General features: G+C 49.4%; 1 long non-coding RNA gene and 1 other non-coding gene across 3 annotated transcripts; one reads left to right on the forward strand and one right to left on the reverse strand.

The window, feature by feature from the left end:
- Positions 1-2,834: 2,834 nt before the first annotated feature.
- Positions 2,835-21,225, reverse strand: LOC142023195 (uncharacterized). Of its 2 annotated transcripts, none has more exons than XR_012648148.1 (3): positions 21,172-21,225; positions 13,618-13,753; positions 2,835-3,230 (listed from the first exon to the last, which is right to left on the reverse strand). It is a non-coding gene; the product is annotated as an uncharacterized LOC142023195 (long non-coding RNA). The 2 variants fall into 2 exon arrangements; XR_012648149.1 differs by lacking the exon at positions 21,172-21,225 and adding an exon at positions 21,023-21,161.
- On the forward strand, positions 11,554-11,744 carry LOC142023325 (U2 spliceosomal RNA). The gene has a single exon (XR_012648205.1). It is a non-coding gene; the product is annotated as a U2 spliceosomal RNA (small nuclear RNA).
- Positions 21,226-21,331: the final 106 nt, after the last annotated feature.

Here is a 21,331-nt window from a genome sequence, read left to right on the forward strand (position 1 = left end):
TTCCATGAATTTATCTAGTTCTTTGTTGAACCCTGTTGAAGTCCTGGTCTTCACAACATTCTCAGACGAGGAGTTCCACAGGCCTCCCATGCACTACATGAAGATAAACGTCCTTTTGTTTTAAACCTGCTACCCATTAGTTTCATTTGGTGACCTCTAGTTCTTATGTTATAGGAACAAGTAAAGAAAGTCCCAGTCTTTTTAATCTTTCTTTATATGGCACCCTTTCTAAACCCTTATGTCTGTTCTTTTCTGAAACTTTTCCAATGTCAATATATCTTTTTGAGGTGAGGTGACCACATCTATACAGTATTCAAGATGTGGGTGTACCATGATTTTATATAGAGGCAATGTTCTCTGTCTTATTCTCTGTCCCCTTTTTTTAATGATTCCTAGCATTCTGTTTGCTTTTTTGACTGCAGCTGTGCACTAAGTGGATGTTTTCAGAGAACTATCCACTAACTCTTTAAAATATACAGTAGATATTTCCCTCACTTTTCAATCAGCTCATCAAATTCGCACCACCCCCTTGCAGCAATATTATGTGGTTTTGCTCGTTATTTAATACGCCAACATGCAAGAGCTGTGTAGTGACTTCAGCAAGTTACTGACTTGCAAACCTGCCATTATTCAGTGACCTGTCAGGTAAGTTCAACATTGTTCCAGAACTTCTCAGCAGAATTAGGCCATTTTGCTATTGTTTAATAGGCTATGAGAATCCTGTTATTTTTTCCTAAGTAAATGAAGATCAGTAATGTTAAAACAGGCAAGCTCAGGTGTGTGAATTTAAGCTACTTGTATATTTGGAAATGGAATATTTTTCCTCCTTTTTTTGAACCACTAACCCTGTAGAATATTAATCTGGGAGTGTAAAAGCTACTGTAGGAAATCACTTTTCCAGAACACACACAGCCCTAAACCATTCTTCAAATATTGAAGCAATCCTGCTGTGCCAGAGGACTTTGTTGTGTGTATTTGCTTGTCCAGCTAGCCGCCAGACTGAGGTGGCAACTGAACCTTTCCATGTGTTTTCTTTTGGAGACAACATAATCTCCAGCAGGTATACACAAAAGATTTGGTTTGAATTAACACTGCATTGATCTTATGTAAAGACATGCGAGGATGGCCCAGTGAGCAGAGACTATGCATGCTGCACTTCAAGTGTACACAGCAATCATATCAGAACAGCAGATCCAGCTATGTGGCCATGCTGTATTTTGCAACATTTTCGCAAGGGGCTCAAACACCAGAGAAATTAATTGGAAAAAGGGCATTGACTCAAACCCACTGAAGCCAAAGGGCAATAGTCTCAGTGATGGGTTTTGGATCAGGCCCAATAAACATGGGGGGAAGTTGCGGGGGATGTAGGTCTTAGATACAAAGCTTGGTCTGGATTCATATCGGTTCGAGCAGGTGGATTTGTAGAGCCTGTGTGGGTACAAAAATGTGGATCCGTATCAGATCCTCATCTGCCATGCACAACTGCTCATCCAATCTGCAATCCAACATCCAGATTTTACTTGCATCCTCATAACAAATCTGGAGGGAGGAAGGAGCACAGATGAGCAAGGAGATAGCAGTGTTGTGACGGAAAGAGACTGGGGGTAAAAGGGGGACTGGGCATCATGGCAGCTGGGACTAGGGTAAGGTGCAGCAGGGACACAGGGCTAGGGTTCTGCAGGTCAGTGCTAACAAGGAGGAACGGGCTCCATGCAGGGCTGCTTTCAGCTCTTGGAGCCAGCCCTGGCTCTCAGCATATCCACAGATACGCAGGCCTCTGTGGATTTGGATTCAGGCCCTTGATTAGTCCATTACAGGAGCTAGCTGCAAACTTCAGCTCAAAATACTGATCAAGAGCCAATTTACAGCAGAGTTTCTAGATGTTCCTCTGGGACCAGTCTCTAGTTGGAAAAATGCATGAAAAGTAGGACTGTGCAAATGAGCAGCAACACTTTTTGAAAAACTGGGTGGTCTGCAATAACCCCTGGGAGCCCGTGAGGGCATTGCAGGGGTCCGTGGGGGGGAAAAAAAGATAAAAATGATCATAAAAAATAAGTTCTAAATAGACTGCGAAGTTACAATAAATGAAACAACACCAGGGGTTAAACTAAGTAAAGCCAAATGTTTACTATCGGTTGCTCTGCAGGCGCAATCGTTGTGGCAATTTGGTGCGATGAGAAGTGCAATCGAATTCATGTGAGGTTGGAAATGAGTGTGCAGCGTCTGAAATGTTAAGGATTTATGTTTCCCTTTTCATTTCATGACATGTACGTAGCAGTGTGAATTGGCTCTGGGGGTCCTTGAACAGACTGGGGGGGGGGGGTGACTGGGGGTCTGCACTCGTGAAAAGGTTGGGAACCACTGGTCTAGACACAGCATGCCAGAGCCTCAAGTGCTTCTAAGAAAACAACAAAACAATGGAGTGTTCCCTCTCGGTAATGATAACTCAGGTTTGCTACTGGGGCGGGGGTTGGGGGGGGCTGCACGGCAGAGATTCAAAATGATTATTACCATTGAGTTAGCCATGTTAGTCTGCATCCAGAAAAGCAATGAGGACTCCAAAGGCACTTTGCTGAAGTGGATTTTACCCATGAAAGCTTATGCACTAATAAATCTGTTAGACGTTAAGCTGCCACAGGACTCTTTGTTGTTTTAGCTTGATTTTTGTTGTTCTCACACACACACACACACACAAACACACACAGAAATAAATTACCCATACCTCTGCAGTGAGGCTTAAAAGCCCAGTTTTATTCACTATTTATTAATGATCATGTAGGAATCTGAACGTCTTTGCCCCTCTTTTGCAAGGAATAAGCATAAACTAATTAAGGAAATAAAGATTTTATTTGATCAAAATGGAAGAAATACTTTGTTAGGAAAATCAAAACACTTACACATTACTCAAGCTCTTGAACATTACACTTCCACCTGTCCTAGTCGAAAGCAGTACACACCCATCTGTTAGAAAAGTGCTGTCCAAGGAGCCTATTCTAATTTCTCGGTCCATAGCAGAAACATGCTTGTCTGGAAAACTGCTCCCGAGGGTTTAGTTTTGCTCCTAACAAGAATCAAGCCAACCCCCTTTTTCAGCAAGGTTTAATGAAAGTCCTACTCATACAAGCTAATGACACACATGGCTCTTTTCCGTTGGTCTTGTGTTTAGTGCCTCCTATACCATGTGGTTCTGGTGTAGATCCTTCCACAGCCTGTTCCCAGCCCATCGTCACCTGTAGCAAGAGAATAGTAACAGAGAGATAGCAGTGCTAGTCGATATACAATGGAAACAAAAAAGCAGTCCAGTAGCACTTTAAAGACTAACAAAATAATTTATTAAGTGATGAGCTTTTGTGGGACAGACCCACTTCAGATTATAGCCATGCCAGAACAGACAGTTTGTTCTGGTATGGCTATGCTCTGAAGAAGTGGGTCTGTCCTGTGAAAGCTCATCACCTAATAAATTATTTTGTTAGTCTTTAAAGTGCTACTGGACTGCTTTTTTGTTTTTGTAGCAAGAACGATAATGAGAATATACAGTGGGCTAGGTAATAAGAGGCATCAGCAGTAGCTCATGACGTGTGAATGGCAGACTCAGTGACAAGTTATGAGAGGTCATTAGTAATGAGGGGAAAAGAAATTGTCTTGGTAGTCAGCTCATGAGAGATTCCTTTTAGGTAAGATTGTTTGTTCATGTTTCTTTAAGTGGTGAATGTGATAAGTCGTAAAGACTAACAAACAACCGTGCATTTAAAATACTTAATAGGGGAACTAAGACAAGTGTTCGCTGTGGTTGGAACAGGTCAAGTGGTGTATGGATGACATATTTGCCTTTTTACACCACACTTTGGCCACTTGTTATTGAGAAGGTCAGTCATTGCTCTCAAAACTTTTTCCAGGATACCCAGTGTCTTAGGCTATGTCTACACTAGGCAAAGTTTAAGTTGACTGAGCGGGTTGATCTTCCGGGGTAGTGTAGACATAGCCTTATCCAGAGAGATCTCTTCTGTCCTGGCAGAATTAATCGCCATCATTTGCCACCGGGACAGCCCACCAACCCACTTGTAACCGTGGGCAGGCACGACTCCATAAGAATGGAAGCTGCATGTCTTGGGGATAGTGCATTGGCATGGGAGTTAGAAGAGCCTAGTTCTAGACCTGGCCCGGGCGCTGCTGATTTGCTTCGTGTCCCTGAGTCGCTCTTTTCCTTCTCTGTGTGGGCAGGTCTACACTAGACCTTAAAGTCGATCTTAGATAGCAATTCCACCTATGGCAATTGTGTAGATGGAACTGACATATCTACAATTGACTTATCCATCCATCCTCACAGAGGGAGGCCAACGGGAGAAACTCTCATGTCGACTTCCCTTACTCCTCGCAGGAAGAAGGAGTACAGAGGTCGTCTGTCAACCCCTCATAGTTTGATTTCCTGCATCCACACTGGGTGCAAGAAATCAAACCCCAGAAGATCAACCCTGACTGGATCGATTACCCAGTAAGTGTAGATGTATCCTGTGTTTTTTCCCCTCCCACGCTGTGTCAATTTCAGAATAAGCTTGTTGGGATAGGGACTTTCTCTTACTGTGTGTTTGTAGCACAAAGAGGCCCTACTTACTGCTGTGGTACAAATAATAATCCTTTGAAATAACCTCTGCAGACGCTATGAGTCCTGCATGTTCTGGGTTTGCAGTTTTCAGCCCAGCGTATGAGGCGGTCAGCTGGTATGAGTGAAATGGAAGCAATGTACCCAAGGAATCAGAGCACAGGACTAAGCTGAGGGATTGTCTGCAAGGCCTTGCAACGTGGAATGGGGAAGGTGCGGAGGGAAGTGTTTGAGAGAATTGTAGCATGCACTAGCCTACTGCACTGCAGCTCCACTGTGTGGAAGTTGCTGCTGCAAACTAAAAGGTAGCTTGTTCTCATTCATGCAGCCCTCTTTCCAACACAGCTAGGTCATGCAGAAGTAGGTGCCTTTGCACCATCATTGTCATGATGGGGCAGTTGGGGTGGGGCATGCAACAATTCACAGCCCCCTTATCCCAGGTCTGGGTCCATACAGCCATAGCCAAAGTGGGGGATTCTCTGAGGGAGTCAGAGACTGCTCCAAACTGTGCTCTCAGTTCTACCTGTGAAAACCAGGGGGGATTGTACAGCTATGACTTGGTCAGAATTTGACCCCATGTTTTGCATCATACCTGAGTGGTCTCTCCTCTCTGTGTACCTGTAGCGAGATGTTTTAGAGTCGTGTGTGCAATTTGTCATCTCTTATTTTACAGGTAGCATGTGGGTCAGTTTTTCTATGTGCCTAGTCAAATTTGATCATATCCATTCAACAAGATATAATATACCCCGTAGAATAAAATGCAAGGAATTAAGTTGTAGTAATATGGAGGTCTATTAAAATATGTGGTTAATCATCTTTGGCCAGTTTTGCAATTGTGTTTCACCAGTTTTGTCTTTGAGAGTACAACTGCCCATATCGGTCCCTCTGTCTTGATTATGCAGAAGACTGGCCCAGTCATGGTCGGTCTTCTGGGGTTCAATTACATGAGCCTAGTGGGGACGCAAAAAATCGAGCTGTCTGGGGTTGGTAGTCAACCCCTGTGCTCCTCAATATTGTGAAGAGTAAAGGAGGTTGATGGGAGAGTTTCTCCCATCAACATCCCTCTGTGAAGACGGCCAAGTAAGCTGATTGTAGATAAATCAATTCTAGCTACACAATTAGTGTAGCTAGACTCAGCTTACCTACAATCAACTTTCATGTCCAGTGTAGACCTGGCCTTAGGGTCTTCATCTCGCTTCCTCACCCTGTCTGTCAGCCTACTGCAGCCTGCAAACCGGCCTTTGCCTGAATGTTGATAGAACCCAGAATTAGGGATGTGAGAACTTCCACACTGAATTTGCTTCTGCCTGGTGGTTTCCTGGCATATACCCTTCTGCATCTGGCAGACACTATTTTGCCCTAACTTCTTACACATACAAAACAATTGTCAGATTCAAATTGTATAAGCAACCAGCCGGACTTCTGTACGTGTTGTAAAGTGGGGGCAGAAAATGTCCCATTGAACCCTGCATGCTAAATTATAGACCTATTAAAAACAGGGACGCTATAATGGAACTCTGATAGCATATTGTATTTACAGTGGGCACAGATTACATAGGAACTCCCTATTTAAAAGGTACGATATGTTGCTGGAGAAGGATTAAATCAGCGCCCAGGAATAGGGAGCCAGGATATAAATTCATCAGTAGGTTCTAATTTCCTCATAACAAACTACTAACAAAATTGTGAGTCGTGTTAGGTATTCCTGAAGAGGCTTTAGTGTTGCCGTCCAGGAGTTTTGCCTTCTTTTTAAATATTAAGTGAAGCATGAACCATTTTCAACCTACAGTCAGAATGAATGGCTGATTTACCACTGGGCTTGGTTTATTTTCAGCTAATTTTACTCAGACTGTTCTGTTTTATTTGTTATTTTTGCTCTCAAATACACTGCTTGGTGGTGATGCAGAAATCTGAGACTCCTGATTTGCAGATGACCTAAGAGCCTGGTCTACATCTGGGAGTAAGTTGATTGATTTTGTGCATCTCTACCAAAGGCATGAAATCAAACTCCCAAAGACCAACCCTGACCAAGTCGGTCTTTCACGTAGTCTGGACATAAGAGAAACTCTTCCCCAGCTGCTTGTGAATGGCAGGACAATGCCCTGATCCTGAAAAACCCCTTTCCCTAGTCTTCTACTTACCTGAGTAGCCCTGTTGAAAGCTAATGAAACTGTTCACATGAGTAAGTGCTGCAGAATCATTCCCCTTAGTAATAGCTAAAAATAGTTCACACTCTTCACCATGCTGTTGATCAGGTCCTTGTAGAACTTATCTGTGGGTTTGTAAACAGTCATTTAGGGTCCCATCACCCATGTGAGTATCATCCCCTCTTATTGATGGCACAGACCGGAGATGTGACAGGCCCAGAGCCACCCAGCAAGTCAATGCAGAGCCAAGCAGAACGGTTCATAGGGCCTCTTTCCTTTGCCATCACCATTAAGCTTACTTCTCCCTATAAAACAAGTGTTATATAGACATTAGGTAGATTAGACTGACTCACTCACTGGGAAGTTCACTGGCTATGAAATTAGTCAGGCCCAAAGAATTTAGAAAAACAATATAGTCCTGGGGAATATCAAAATAATTAATTTGCTAGTCAGCTACACCTTGCTTTTGTAATTTGCAACTAGCACCCTAGTTTGTTGCCTATTTCAGCCACCTCAGGAAGAACAATATTTCAGGAGGCGTGCCACCTTAGCTCAGAATAAGTCTGTCCAGGTGTATTCTGTGCTGTACCCTGTAATCTGACCTCACAAATATTGCCAGGAAATTCATAAAACTATGCTTAAAAAAAGAAGCTTCAGAATTTTAATAATTTTCTGTTTTGTGTTGATTTGGCTCTGTTTCACTTTGTTGCTGCCGCCAGTAAATCATCTCAACTGCAGAGTTTGCCAGAAACGACAATCGATATGGAGAAGGGGGAACACATTACCATCTATTATTTGCCATAACATGAATTTAAACCCGGAAGTCAAATGATAAAATATGTGGTGAAGAGGGGGCAGAAGGAAAGAAGAATACCCAAATGAGTAATTGTCTTGTGCTTCTGAGCCTGAACTTAATGCGCTAAGTAAATCCCAGGGGTTAAAAAGTATGAAAATTGTTGTATCTTAGGGAAATATATTTTAACTTTACAAAAGGTCCTTGCAAATCTGCCACCTGATTTCTAGATGGATACAAATATACAACAACACAAAAGAAAGCTGTTTGGTGGGATATATGGGGCACTCAACTTTCTATTAACCCAGGACAAGGTGGTGGTTTGTTTTTGTTTTGTTTGTTTGTTTTTTTACAGGCGGCTGGGGGATACATTAGTAAATTACCCAGTAATGACCTTTATTAATATAGTAAGAGTGGTTGAGTAAATATTGTGCCTGAATAGGTAAATTCTCATGGCTATATAATCTAGGGATACATCTACACACGGCAATCTGCCGACAGAAGTTACTGTCGGAAGAGATCTTCTGGCAAAACTTCTGTTGACCAGTCACATCCACACACAAGCTGACCGAAAGAGTGATCCTCTCTGTTGACAGAGAGCGGCCAGACTGCCCAGCTGCTCTCTCGACAGAACAGCCAACCGGAAGCTCAGCAAACAGGACTGTCTGGTGAACTGGAAGCCCTGTCTGTCAACAGAGGGCTGCCCAGAGCATCTACATGGCATTTTTTTTTTTTTTTGCCCACACAAACTGTCGTGGACAAGCAGAACGCTGTCCGTGGAAGTGCTGAATTTTTTCGACAGACTGTCAACAAAATGCTTTTTGTGTGTGTAGGCACTCCGTGCATTTTGTCAACAAAATCCTCTAATGTAGATGTAGCCTAGGTGTATAAAGTCTGTTGGTGTGTACATGTGGGGGGAAAAGTTAACAGCAAGTTAATGCTGATGTTCCTAAGTAAGGGTTAAGGTTCCCCAGGCCATCCCTAACCAAACTATAAACACCTGGGAAGAATTCAATTTGAAAAAGGAAAATCTTCCTGCCTGGAGGGTAAATGAACAGTCTCCATTTCGTGATGCTGCAAACAACATCGGGGTAAGGGAAAGGGCTTTGCAATTTAAACCAATGTGCCCCGTTTTGTCAAGCTGTAGCTGAGCTCCCTGTCTGAAGCCCACCATGAAATGTATTACAACTGGGTATGTAGTTTGAAAGGTAACATGATGCCTTTGTGTGGTTCATTTATGCCGGGCTCCAACTCTTTCCCTTGAAAACTCTGTCTTCCTATGGAGCTGACCATGCTGCTGAATTTATGAAGAGAGATGTTTTAGCAGAAAACCCCCAGAGGCTGTCATCAGTCCTAAATCCCCAGCCAGCTCTCCCTGGGAGACCTCCTGACACAGAGCATGCCAAGCCAGCTTCCTTTTGCCTATGCATTAGCCATCTATTTTACCTTTTTGACATCTCTCACACATAAACCCGTAAGAGAGAAATAAAATATCTGTCTCTGGGTGAAAATAAAGCTTTGCCTCCCTCCTGATCTATGGGATATAAAATAAAGCCGTGGCTTTGATAGTGGCTCTTCCTTATGCTGGAGTTGCTTTTGCATATACGGCAACAATGAAGATGAATGAGGTGGGATTTTGGTGCATCCTGGTTCGATTTGTTTCACCCTCTTTCTTTTTTTTTGTATTGTCTTTCTTCCTCCAACACTCACATCCTCTTTACTTTTCTTCTTTTATTTGTCTTTTTGATGCTCTTTCCCTCCTTTAAAAAAAAAAGTTTTAATTTTCTTTCACACACACACACACACACACACACTGGTTTTCCTGCTAGCAATCAGGCCTCACCCTCAGAGCCCAACACATCCCCCCCAAACAGTTGTTCTCTCTCCCCACATGTGCTACTCTTATTTGGGAACTGCTGGGTTTGGTCAAGAGAAAGAGGGATAAAGTCCTGAGCATCAAGGTGCAATTTAAAATGAACCTAGGGGAAAATAGTTGATATTTCTCTTAGCAATTTCCTTTTATTCTGCAGCAGCTGGTGAACCAGTGTGCTGAGGGTGGCATGATGCCTGTAGGGTTTTTCTTCCTGGGGACAAGCTGAGAAAGACATCTTCCAATTGTAAACTATGCTTTCTTCAAAGCCAGTACCGGAAGGCTGCTAAGGGTATGTCTGCACTACCAGGAAGATCAACCTGGTGCCTGGTAGCACAAAATCGAGCTATTTGGGGTCAGCAGTCAACCACATGCTCCTCAATCTCACGAGGAGTAAGAGAGATCGACAAGCGAGTTTCTCCCGTTGACCTCCCTCTGTGAAGACAGATAGGTAAGTCAGTTCTGGCTATGCAATTGCCATAGCTAGAACTGCATACCTGCAATTGACTTACCTCTCTAGGCTAGGGCCACTCTGTAGCCATATCTTGAAATAACGTGATGCAAATTGCATTGCGTAAATTGTGTAAGTTATTCCAAGGTGACTTATTTCAAACTCATTGCCGTCCAGACAGCACCAAAGTTCAAAATAAGTGCCTATTTTGAACTTCCCTCTACCCCTCTCATAACAGGGGTAGCAGGAATATAATACCTCGCTCAAAATAGTCCTTCTATTTCGAGCACAGTGTTTAGCCCTGAGGTTTCTATTTCGGGATACAAATGTATCCCGAAATAGAAACCACAGTGTAACTATGGCCTAAGATTGCTAAGGGTTTGTCAGCCAGCAGGCATCAGCTGCCAAGCAGTCGAGTTCTGCTCTTTCTCCATCTGCCATTCTTGTTCCTTTCCTCTGCCTTTGCAGGAAGCTGATTCTTCCTGATTAGTTGTGTGTTTGTTTGCCTTTTCCGAAGCAAGCTGCAGGCTAGAGAGTTGAGCCATCACTACCCCTGCCACACCTTCTGAATGCTTTCCCTTCCTTCTCTGTAGTCAAAACCCCAGTACACGCTATTTGGGCTGGTAATTATGTGTTAGTTATAGTTCCCATCAACAATGCATGAGCTTGGAATGTAAGTGACAGCATTTAGCGACGTGCTATGAAATCTAGGAAGGGCTAATCATAGACTTCTAGGATTGGCAGAGAGCTCAACTTGCTCCTCATTCTGTCATCTGCCACTACTGAGAACAGCCTCTTTCCATCCTCTGTGGAACCCTCCCCCCTTTGAAGTAGTTAGAGTGCTATCAAATCTCATAATCAAGTGAGAGAAAGCAGGGGGAAAAAACAAGCAACTTCTTAAACTAATTTATATCAGACAGCTGTACCACTTCTAAGACTTCCAGTTGTACCACTTCTAAAGCTAAGTCTACACTATACCTGAAAGTCTATCTTAGATATGCAATTCCAGCTAGGACAATTGCATAGCTGGAATTGAGGTATCCACGATTGATTTATCTGGCCATCCTCACAGAGAGAGGTCAACGGGAGAAACTCTCTCATCAACCTCCCTTACTCCTCGCAAGAATGAGGTGTACCAGGGTCGACTGCTGAGCTCTGATGGTTCGATTTACTGCATCTCCACTAGGCGTGCTAAATCGAACCCCGGAAGATCAACACTGACCGGGTCAATCTCTTGGTAAGTGTAGATGCACCATAAGATTCTTCAGGAAAGTTTCTTTACAAGCAGACTTGTGGGTAAGGAAAAGACTTGTGGACCCAGAAAAAAGTTACTAGGAGACTGAGGATCTAGATAACAGGCTGTCCCTGGGAACTGTAGTAACTCTGACTTGTGGAAATACAGACTAGCAGCTTTCTAAATTGCATTATTGCGCAACCTTCGGACAGTCTCTGACTTTGAGTTCAGCTCCTGAAAATCTGCTGCTTCCTTGGGGTAAGGCAAGGTGTGTATGTCAGAGTGGGGGCATGGTGGCCGCTGGGCCGATACAAGGGAGACGGGAGTCTTCTGCAAGTCAGAAATGTGAATCGCCAGGTTTTTTAGAGAACTGGCATTAAACACGCCAGGAAAGTGGGAGAAGGCAAGCAGGTGGGGCTGGGAATACTGCACCCTGGTGACAGCAGAGAGGCCCCCAGACAGTTTCTCTGCCTTTTGGCTAAGATCAAGCGTAGTGATCTGTTCTTATCACTTTAATATCCGGTATGCTCTCCTTGAGAGAACTGTGTGTTAAATGGCTTTTGAGTCCGGAAGTCAGACCACGAGCTTGCTCCATCCACTTCATGCATCAACCTGGCACTGCAGTGTTTCCAGGACTTAAAAAACACACACACAGACTTCATACAGGCACCTCTGCAGTGGGGTCAAATTGTGTGTGGGCTGTCCGTGGTTATTCCAAGTGGCTTAGCTGTTCTTTGTCCATCTTGTAGAGTTGTTCTTGGTGTGACTTTTCATGTCTCTCCCTACTCCATGCGAAACAAACTCTTGGGCTTGTCTAGACTTGTGGGCTTTTGGGAGGTGGGTGGGGGAATCTTTTTGCTGGGAAAAAAAGCCCTGCAGAGCATTCACACTGCAATGCATGAGAAGTCAAAAAAAGAAGGCTTTTCCCTCAAAATAATAACTCCAGCTCTGCAAACGACTTTTGCTAACCCCCATCCTTTCAAGGTCAAAAGTGAAAGTGTGTGTGAACAAAGCACAGCTATTACCAGCTCATGTGAACACTCTGTTTCGCAATGCTGTAGCTGTGTGAATGCAATTTTTCCCCTTGACTTATTTCGACCTCTGGACATTGAAAAGAGTATTGTGAAAAAAACCCCACAGTGTAGACACAGCCTTATATGAGTACATTTAATACTCCCCTCTTGTCTTTTGAGCAGGTAGTCAGTTCTGGGAAATTGTCCCAGGAAACTGACAAAGACAGTGGGTAAATTCCTGCTCATGCACCCAATTCAGCTGTTTTCTTGCCTTGATTGTAGTTTTAAAAGCTCTGCTGTGTTGATGGCTATTAAAAAGAGGAGGGGGGCATGAAACATTTAATTGAATCTGAGTGCTTAACTCTCTTCAAGGGTTTTCCAGCAAAGAAACCAAGGGTGAAGGTGCAGTGCAAAAGGCAATTAAGTAGGTTTGGCTTTTTTTTTTCCATCCTGTGTCTCCTCTCTGCGCACTGCTGGGGAGCGGAGGGGGCAGAATTCGGACAATGATGCTGCAGTTCAGTTGAATTATTGGTTTCTGGGAGTGAAAGAACAGCTGTTCCAACGACAGGGCTACTGGGGACAGATCTATAAGAGCCATCGAATTTCTTTGCCTTGGTGTGCTGCACAATTGGAAAGTCTGAGGGGAAATGTTGAGTTGAGGGTGGGGGGGGGGTCAATATCCGGCCCTGGCAGATGTCTAGGGTTCCCAAAGTTTCAAGCCATGAGAATCCCACACCATTTATGGCCTTGTCAAGACAAACCCTGCTAGAAGTTAATTTTGTATCCAAGCTCCAGAGGAGGTAGGTTGTGGGTTCCATGGCCCAGGGATATAGTCACCTGCAAAAAAGACCCCTCCCTTTTGTTCTACTTCCTTGGGAACACTCAATGGTTCCCTTCCCCAAATGGCATATGAAATTCACTTCCTGCAAAGTGAAAACCCCCAACCTGTGAAAGGAGCCTTCAAACCTCTATCTTGGGCATTCACCGGAGATCTCTATTACCAGCCATTCCCTTTAAAGTTGTAATATCATTTCCCCATTTCTTTTTTTAAGGCTAACAGCAAAGCTCTGCGGTGTGTGAGCAGGGTAGCTCAAACTCCTGGTCTTGTTTTTGATCTGGATCTGCTGGGGAAAGTAGCATTTAGAAATTTCTTTGCCTCTCCTGCTTTTAATAGCCATTAAACTACTGCTTATTGCAGTGAGCTAAGACGTAAGTCTGCCAGGAGTGCAGGGGACTGGTCTTGAGGCCCTCTTGAGGTTCCTTCCAGTGCTGATGTTCTCTGACACCTGAAGATGAGGGACCCATGCTTTCCAGCCTTAGAAAACTTGGCCAATGACTTTCCTCAAGGGATCTTCCAAACTGGGTGCTGGCTGAATATAGAAATAAATATGAGCAGGGTATAGATCAGCTAAGCCTTGTATTTTCTCCAGGCTCTAAATACTGCCTGTCCCCACATACACCTCAGCCCCAGCAGAGCCCTGACCCTTATTAACAAGGCATAGAGTTTACCTGCACGATGCTCTGCTTGGTCCATTGGTCATTAAGGCACCAAACCACTAGTCTCTTCTCCACTGGCAATTCTAAGCCCCTGTACATTAAATCCAAAAGTAACAAACCAAAATGGCTTTTTCTAATTGCTCGTGGCCTGTATTAACATAAAGAGAAAAGGGGAGAGAAAATGATATTGGCAGGGGAGGAGGTTCAACAGCAATTGGGCTAAAAGGGAAAGGGAGCTGGGAAGGTGGAAGTAAATGGATCAGTGTCCCTGTATCGGAGGGGTACCCATGTTAGACTGTATCCGCAAAAACAACAAGAATTCCTGTGGCACCTTACAGACTAACAGATATATTGGAGCATAAGTTTTTGTGGACAAAGACCCGCTTTGTCAGATCGGGTTAGTAAAAATAGTCCTGTGCTAATCACTAAACTGCTCGTGCTAGCCAGAGGGGGAGGACAATGTGTGTGCTCCATTCCCTGGCCCTGGGTGACTCATGTGCCAACCTCCCAGGATAAGGCGTTCTCTGTTGGAGAAAGCCCAAAAACAAAAGGCTTGAGCAGCACAAAGCTGGGATAATCTTGGCTTGCTGGCTCTTGAGTCAACTTCTCTAGCCTGGGCTAGCAGCAGTGATTTGGTAACTCTGTACTGGATAGGTGAAGGAGGGAAGCCAGTTATGGGCAGGATGTGTAACGGCCTACGGGCAGACTCCAGCCTGGGATCTCCAGATCTTAGTGGAAGAGCTTCTACAGTTTGAGCCAAAAGCCAGCTGCCTCTCAGTGAAGGCAGGAGAGGAGACAGCTCCTCTCTCTGTGTGTGAGTGGTGTATGTGCCACTCCATGGGACAATGAACCATGCCTAAGTGTGGGGGTTACATACTTCCCCTAGCTGAGGAAGGCATCAGGTTTCAGAATCCCAGCTGAGCCCCTACTTGTAACCACCCAGAGGCAGCCTGGGACCTCTGGAGCTTGGTGCATAAGCCTCTACCCTTTGAGCTAAAAGCTGCAGAGCACTTTCCCTTGGTGTGGTACACAAAAGGGCTTCAAGGGGTACCTGGAAAAAAAATCAGAAGATAAGCATGGGCCCCATAAGGCCCAAGTCCCAAAGGGGTGTGAGACACACTGGCCTAGAGGCTCATGCACTAAGCTCCTGAGGTCACAGGTTCAAGGCCCTCTGGGTGCTTCCAGGTGCATCCCTGAGGGTTGCAAGGCCCATGGTGTTGGGTTTGCCTTTTCCCTAGCAGCGCATTTCCTGTCCAGCAGGAGGAAAGGAGCTGGGAGTGCTGCCCCAGCAGGAAAAGCACAGAGCAGATTTCCCCGGCCACCCCTGTCTTCTGGAGTTCGGTGCCAGCCCCCGGGAGCATTTTCTCTAAAGCCAGCGGCCTTGCGGTCGCACTCAGCCGATCAAAGCTTGGCTGGGCCCAGCCTAATATTTCTCCCTTTATGAGGAAGTGTCACTCCAGGCTGTCGCATGCCTGGAGATCAGAACAGGCCCCCAAAGCCCAGGACCTAGGGGCCTGGCACGATCACCGAGGTGAATAACACGTGCAGCCCGGGGAGGGGGAGGGGCGGGCTCCTTTTCCTGCGGCCGCCGCTGCAAACTTTCAACTTGAACTTTTCAACTCAGCCTCTTTGGCGCGGGCCAGGCCGGGCGGGGCTGCAGTGGGACAGCGCCCACAGCCACCGCAGCAGCCCCCCCCGCCCCGGTCTGATGAGGTCCCTGCCCGCCTGTGGGTCCCACCCCAGGCTGGGCTGAGTCCCTAGAGGGGCGGGGGAGGCTAATATTTGCACAAGGCTCGTGCCCCGGAAAGGCTGGAGAGAAATCCCACTGCCGAGGCAGGGGTGGGCAGAGGCTGGTGCGGCACGGGGCGGTGTGGAAGCGAACGGGGGAGGCACCGAGACCATGTAGATCCCAACGCAGCGGGGAGTGTGGCGGGGCTCGTTTCTGGCGCCTCCTTTTAAAAGCACTGGGGCGGCTTAGCAATGAAATTAAAACTGGGTGCGGGGGGGGGGCAAAAGGGGGAGAGTCCCTCCTGCTCCGCCAAGAGATACGGGAGACAGGAGGGGGGTAGTGTGTGTGTGGTGTTGTGTGCGTCCAAGTTTGTGTTGTGTGCGCGTGTTGTGCGAGTGCGTTTCACACACAACACCCACCCACACACTTCCTGCCTGGCTCCCCTCCCCGGGGGAAGTGCACTCCGCTGGCGAAGGAGAACAAGGAGGCTGAAGGCCAAGCCTGCTGAAAGTTTCTCCTGGTCCCAGGAGTCTCTGCCCCGGCGGTGGCACTGGGGTAACACTCCCTGGGGGTGGGGGGGCCTGTTTCCTCGGCTCTCACCCACAAGCCTCCCCAGCTCTCGGGCGCAGCCCCTGCTTCTGCCCAGCGGGGTGGCAGCAGCAACGCCCGGTCCCTCTCCCCTCCCCGCGCACACAGCGGGGCTCTGGGGCGGAGAACCCCGGCCGCTGGGGGGGGGGGGACGGGCGGGTGCCACCCAGGGAGTGAGGGCGAGGGACCCCCCCCAGGCTCAGCTGGGAACCTGCGCTCCCTGGGGGCAGACACCGGTCCGGCCGCGGGGGGGTGGGGGCCGTTTGGTTTGTGCAGGCAACGGCGGGCGTGACTCGCCCTGCAGCGGCGGAGGGGGCGGCTGCGGACCTGGGAATCCCACGCCGCCCGCCCCGAGTACCGGAGGCGCGTACCGGTAAGAGCAGCCGGGGCGGGCCGGCTGGCTCAGGGAGAAGCGAACCTCTTTCTCCCCGCTCCAGGGGAGCCGGGCGCAGGCCAGGACCCCCGGAGCCGGCCGTTGAACCTCCCCACGAAAGGACTACAGCCCCCGCTGCCGGGACCAGCCCCTTCCCTCCGTCTCCGCTGGGGCTCACCCGCGCTAGGTGCTGACGGCCCCTTGCTGGGACTTGGGCAGAGTTAAGGCGATGGGGGACGGGCGGGAAGGAGGTAGAGAGACGGGAACTTGCGCGGAAAGAGGAATGCGGTGTCCTGGCTCCGGATTGGGGGGTGTCCCGGTTCCGGATTGCGGGGTGTCCTGGCTCAGGATTGCGGGGTGTCCTGGCTCAGGATTGTGGGGTGCCCCGGCTGCGGATTGCGGGGTGTCCCTGCTGCGGATTGCGGGGTGCCCGGTCAAAGGCTGACTCAGGCAATGTGAACCCACAAACTTGGTTTCTCTTTACAAACCCGAAGCGAACCCGCAGCGCCGGGGGCCGGAGCCGTTTCTGTGGTCGGACGGTTTCCCCGCGGAATAAACACAGAACTGTGTGAGCCTGTGAGCGCCCCGGCACTGCATGTGTGGGGCTGGGCTTCACTTTTCCCTCACCCGCCCCGCTCCGGGGCTGGCGAACCCGCCTCCAGCCCCGGCTCTGCCCCGTATGGCTGCGGGGCGGGCGGGGGGAGGGTTGTTTGTAACCCCAGAGAGCCCCCCCCCACCACCTTCCTGACCCGCAGGACGCCCCAGCCGGACGATCCAGCCAGGCTCCTTTCCCCGAGGCCTGATCCAAAGGCGGGTTGGGGTTTGCGGCTGGGAGCTGGCGGGGGGGGCGTTTCCCAGGCGGTGGCGGGGAGGTCACGGAGCAGGTAGCCGGTTCTTTGTGGGCACTTCAGCCGTTCCCCGCCGGGATCGAGTCCCTCCGCTCCGGGGGACCAAAAGTGCACCAAAAATCGCCAAAAAATCCAGTTAAAAATGTGTGTGTGAGAGAGAGAGAGACAGAAGGTGGGTGGGTGTGAGTGTTGGTGAGTGTGGGGGTGAATACGAGTGTGCGTGAGAGAGAATGTGCGTGAGTGTGGGTGTGAGTGTTGGTGAGTGTGTGCGCGCGTGAGTGTCTGTGGGGGTGAGAGGGAGAGTGTGAGTGTTGGTGAGTGTGTGCGCGCGTGAGTGTCTGTGGGGGTGAGAGGGAGAGTGTGTGAGTGTTGGTGAGTGTGTGCGCGCGTGAGTGTCTGTGGGGGTGAGAGGGAGAGTGTGTGAGTGTGTGTGCGTGTGTGTGTGAGTGCAGTAATGGTCTGGAGTTGCAGAGGGAGAGGTGTAGGTTGGATATTAGGAAAAGCTATTTCCCCAGGCGGGCGGCGCAGCACTGGAATGCGTTGCCGAGAGAGGTGGTGGGTTCAAGTCCCGGCTAGGCAGGGTCCTGGCTGGGATGACTCGGTGGGGGTTGATCCTGCCTGAAGCGGGGGCTGGACGAGAGGACCCCTGAGCTCCCTTCCAGCCCTGGGACTCTGTGTGTGGCGTTTCCACTCCCCCCAGCAGGCAGCGCGACTTGCCGAGGAGTTCGCCCTGGCTTACAGCACCCCCCCCGCCCCCCGGCAGGGTTCGTCCCAGGCTCTTTGCCAGGCTGGAGCCCGGTTAGCGACCCCCGCTCTGGGGCGCCCCTCCCGCTGTGTGAATTCCCGTTGGGGGGGGGGCTCCCGCCCCTCCCCCCGCGGTGGGAAGAAGCGGAAAGTTGTACAAAGGGCCCCGCGCGTCCCCCGGCCTCAGCCTTGGGGGGAGGGGCAGCGCCGGTCTGCGGGGCCCTTGCTCAGCAAGTGAGGCAGCGCTGCGGGCCCGAGGCTGTTACGCGCTCGGGCCCGGGCTTGCCCGGCTCGGACCCGCTGCCTCCCGGTGGGGGGAGGGCCTCGGCGCAGCTGACCCCCTCCCGGCTGCCTGCGCCCTGCTCCGGACTCCGGCCCGCGGGTTCCCCCCACCGAAGCGCATCCCGGCTAAGCAGCCCCCGAAGTGCCCCGGGCCGGCTCCTGCGGGCGGCGCTTTGGCCCGAGCGCGTCCGGGGGCCGCTCCCCGGAGAAGATCCCCTCGCTCGTGCCGGGAGAGCGGCTGGGCAGCGCGCTGGTCTCTTGGCTCTCAGGCCGCCCGGCCCGCACGCCTCGCTGGGGGTCCGCAGGCGAGGGGGAGAGGCCCGGGGGCGGCTGGAGGAGCCCGGCCAGGCCGTGTATGGGGGCTCAGCGGGGGTCGCTGGCGGGGGCGTTTTAACGTTGATCCAGACCACCGCGTCGGGAATGCAACTTACCGGCTCCGGGAAGGGAGACCCCAGGGGTTCGGGGCCCCCAGCCCACGGGGCAGGCCAGGTCAGCGGCTCCGGTTTAAACCGCGCGGGTTCCGCTGGGTTAAGCAGGCGCTGGGGCCGGGGGCGGGGGCGGCGTTTGCCCTCCCGTTGCTGGCTGCTCGAGCTGCGGAAAAACCCGACCCGCTCGCTCGGGGTTAAAGCAATAACCGCCGACCGCAGATCTGGCTGGGAAAGCGGCTCTGGCGCGCGGGATCCGAGAGCCTCCGCGTCTACACGCGTTCTCTCGCTCCGGAGCGCGCTCCGAATTCTCCTGCGAGCCCTTTTTCGGGCTGCTTAGCTTAAGCCAGAAGGCGAATTACTCAGCGGGACCCAAACGGTTCCCTTGCCCGGGGGCGGCTTCGGAGCCGTGGAAAAGGAAATCGGCGTGAGATGCGCGGAATCGGCGTTGAATTTTTCGGTGGGTGCCGAGGGTTAAAAAATAATTAGATCGGGGCTAAGCGAAGCGAGACGGGTCGGGAGGCGGAGGAAACCGCCCCGCGGTTCTGCCACAGGGAGGAATGAGCCGGGCGCTGAGTCGGGTTTTGCGCCATGCGGCGGTAAAAGGAGCTGGCGACTTTAGAAATAAGGCGCTTCGGGAAGTACCCAGCGAGCGGGGAAGCCGGAGCTTAGAGGCCGTTCAAGTGGCCTCTTTCAGAGGGCAAGCAGTCCAGCAGCACCTTAAAGGCTAAGGAGTGTAGTTATTAGGTAACAAGGAGGGGGTAGCCCGGCTAGGCTGGATCTGCAAAGCCAACGAGAAATCCTGGGGCACCTTATAGGCTAACAGATTTTTAGGAGCATAAACTTTTGTGGGCAAAGGGAAGTTTATGCTCCTAAAAATCTGTTAGTCTGTAAAGTGCCAGGGGAGTTCTTGTTACTTATTAGGTTAAAAAGCTTTCGCGGGAAGACCCTGCCAATAAGCTCAGGTTAGAAAAACCTCTTCTCCAAACGGAATGTCAGGCGTGGAGGGTGGGTTTCCAGGCGAAAACAATGCCTTTTGTTCCCCACTGTTTTCCCCGGACTTTTAACCCCTGAACTGTTAAGGCAATTAAAGCAACCGCCCTCCTTTGCTAATTCACATCCAGTCCAACCCGCCAGTTAGAGGGAAAGAGTGACAACGGGGAGGAGATTTTGTTTCTGACGTGTACTTGGGAATCTGAGCTGAAGTCATTATATTAAAATTTATGGGGAAAGAATTGGGTTTTATTTGTACGGGAAGAATTGGGGTGTGTTATTTATATCGGAAGAATTAGGGGTTGTTATTTATATCGAAAGAATTGGGGTTTGTTATTTATATCGGAAGAATTGGGGGGGTTATTTATATCGGAAGAATTGAGGTTTGTTGTTTTTCCTTCTAGGAGGCGGGGTTTTTTTTCACTCAACAAGTGCAAACTTCCTCAAATAAATTGTAAACTTTTCTCCGTGAGATTTTACACATCAGTCTCCACAGAAAGGTCATCGCGGAAGCACTGGCCGGCTATTTACCGACCACCTGCCACATTCTCCCCCAAGACAAACGTAAACGCCAAACCCGAAGAGAAATCAAATGTTGTCCCCACTGATCCGTCATTAACAAAATCCCTTTAAAGTAACATCGAATTATTTTTTATTTGCAAAGAGGTTCATTAAATAAACTGCGAGGTAGCGGTGGATTCCAGTTTTAGAGTACAAATGCTGGCAAATTCATCCTTTCGGAGGAGTGGATTAAAAAAAAAAAGCCCAGCGCGCACATTGAATGCGTGTGAATAAATGAGGAAATTCACATACTAGATTGGAAACCAGGATGATATTCATTTAGCTCGGATCCGAGCTCTAGGAGTTCTCTGCCCTACGGAGAGCAGTTTCCGCCTTCTGAAAGCTCCCAACAATGAATGGACACCTGAGTTCTCGTCTCCCCCAGCAGGTTCAATGAAAATCCCCCTTTCTCCCGCAGAGGGGAGTGGGCTATGAAGCCAAGAAGCCATCCGATGGGGCTGAGACGGCGGAAGAGTTTTTTACACTTTTCCTTTTCCCTTCCCCAAACGATGGCTCCTCATTTCCCGCCGCCCCCGGTTATAAATAAAGCAAACCGTGCTCAGCTGTGTTTAACCCCACGGCAACTACCTTCTGCTGCCTCAAAACTCAGCCTGGCCGGGCTGAAAACTCACAGCTGGTTCCCCCACCCCGCACCCCCTCAATTTTCTTCTCTGTAGCTGCCGGGCCAGTGAAATTAGTGGCCGAGGTCATGCCAGGAAACCAGGACCCTGGGTGAGAAACTCCTCTCCCTGAAGAGGCTCTGCTCAGCAACCCCCCCGCCAGACGCCCCCCACCCCACCCCACCCATATTTAAATGAGATCTGTCCAGACCCAGTTCCCCTCTTGAGCTAGGACCAAAAAAAATAAATCTTACCTCCCAGTTTTATCCCTCTCTGTGGGTCTCTGCTGGGCACAAGCGCTCCAAAGACCACTCCTGAGCCTCAGCCGGCTCTTCCCCCACACTGCACGCCAAGCCTCTGACCCAGTAATATGGTCTTTAAAACAAAGGAAGTCGAGCCTTACCTAGCCATTTGGACAAGGGCTCGCTTCCTCCTTTGCTCCAGCAATGGGTCTCCCTGTCCCATCCCAACTGGCCGAGGATGCTTAATGAGTTCCAGGCGTGGGGAGGGGGGGACGGACGCTGATTGGCCAGCCGCGGGCGTGACGTGAGCGCTCCGTGCAT

This window comes from Carettochelys insculpta, chromosome 19 (genome assembly GCF_033958435.1).
Source record: "Carettochelys insculpta isolate YL-2023 chromosome 19, ASM3395843v1, whole genome shotgun sequence".
Taxonomy (NCBI): Eukaryota; Metazoa; Chordata; order Testudines; family Carettochelyidae; genus Carettochelys; species Carettochelys insculpta.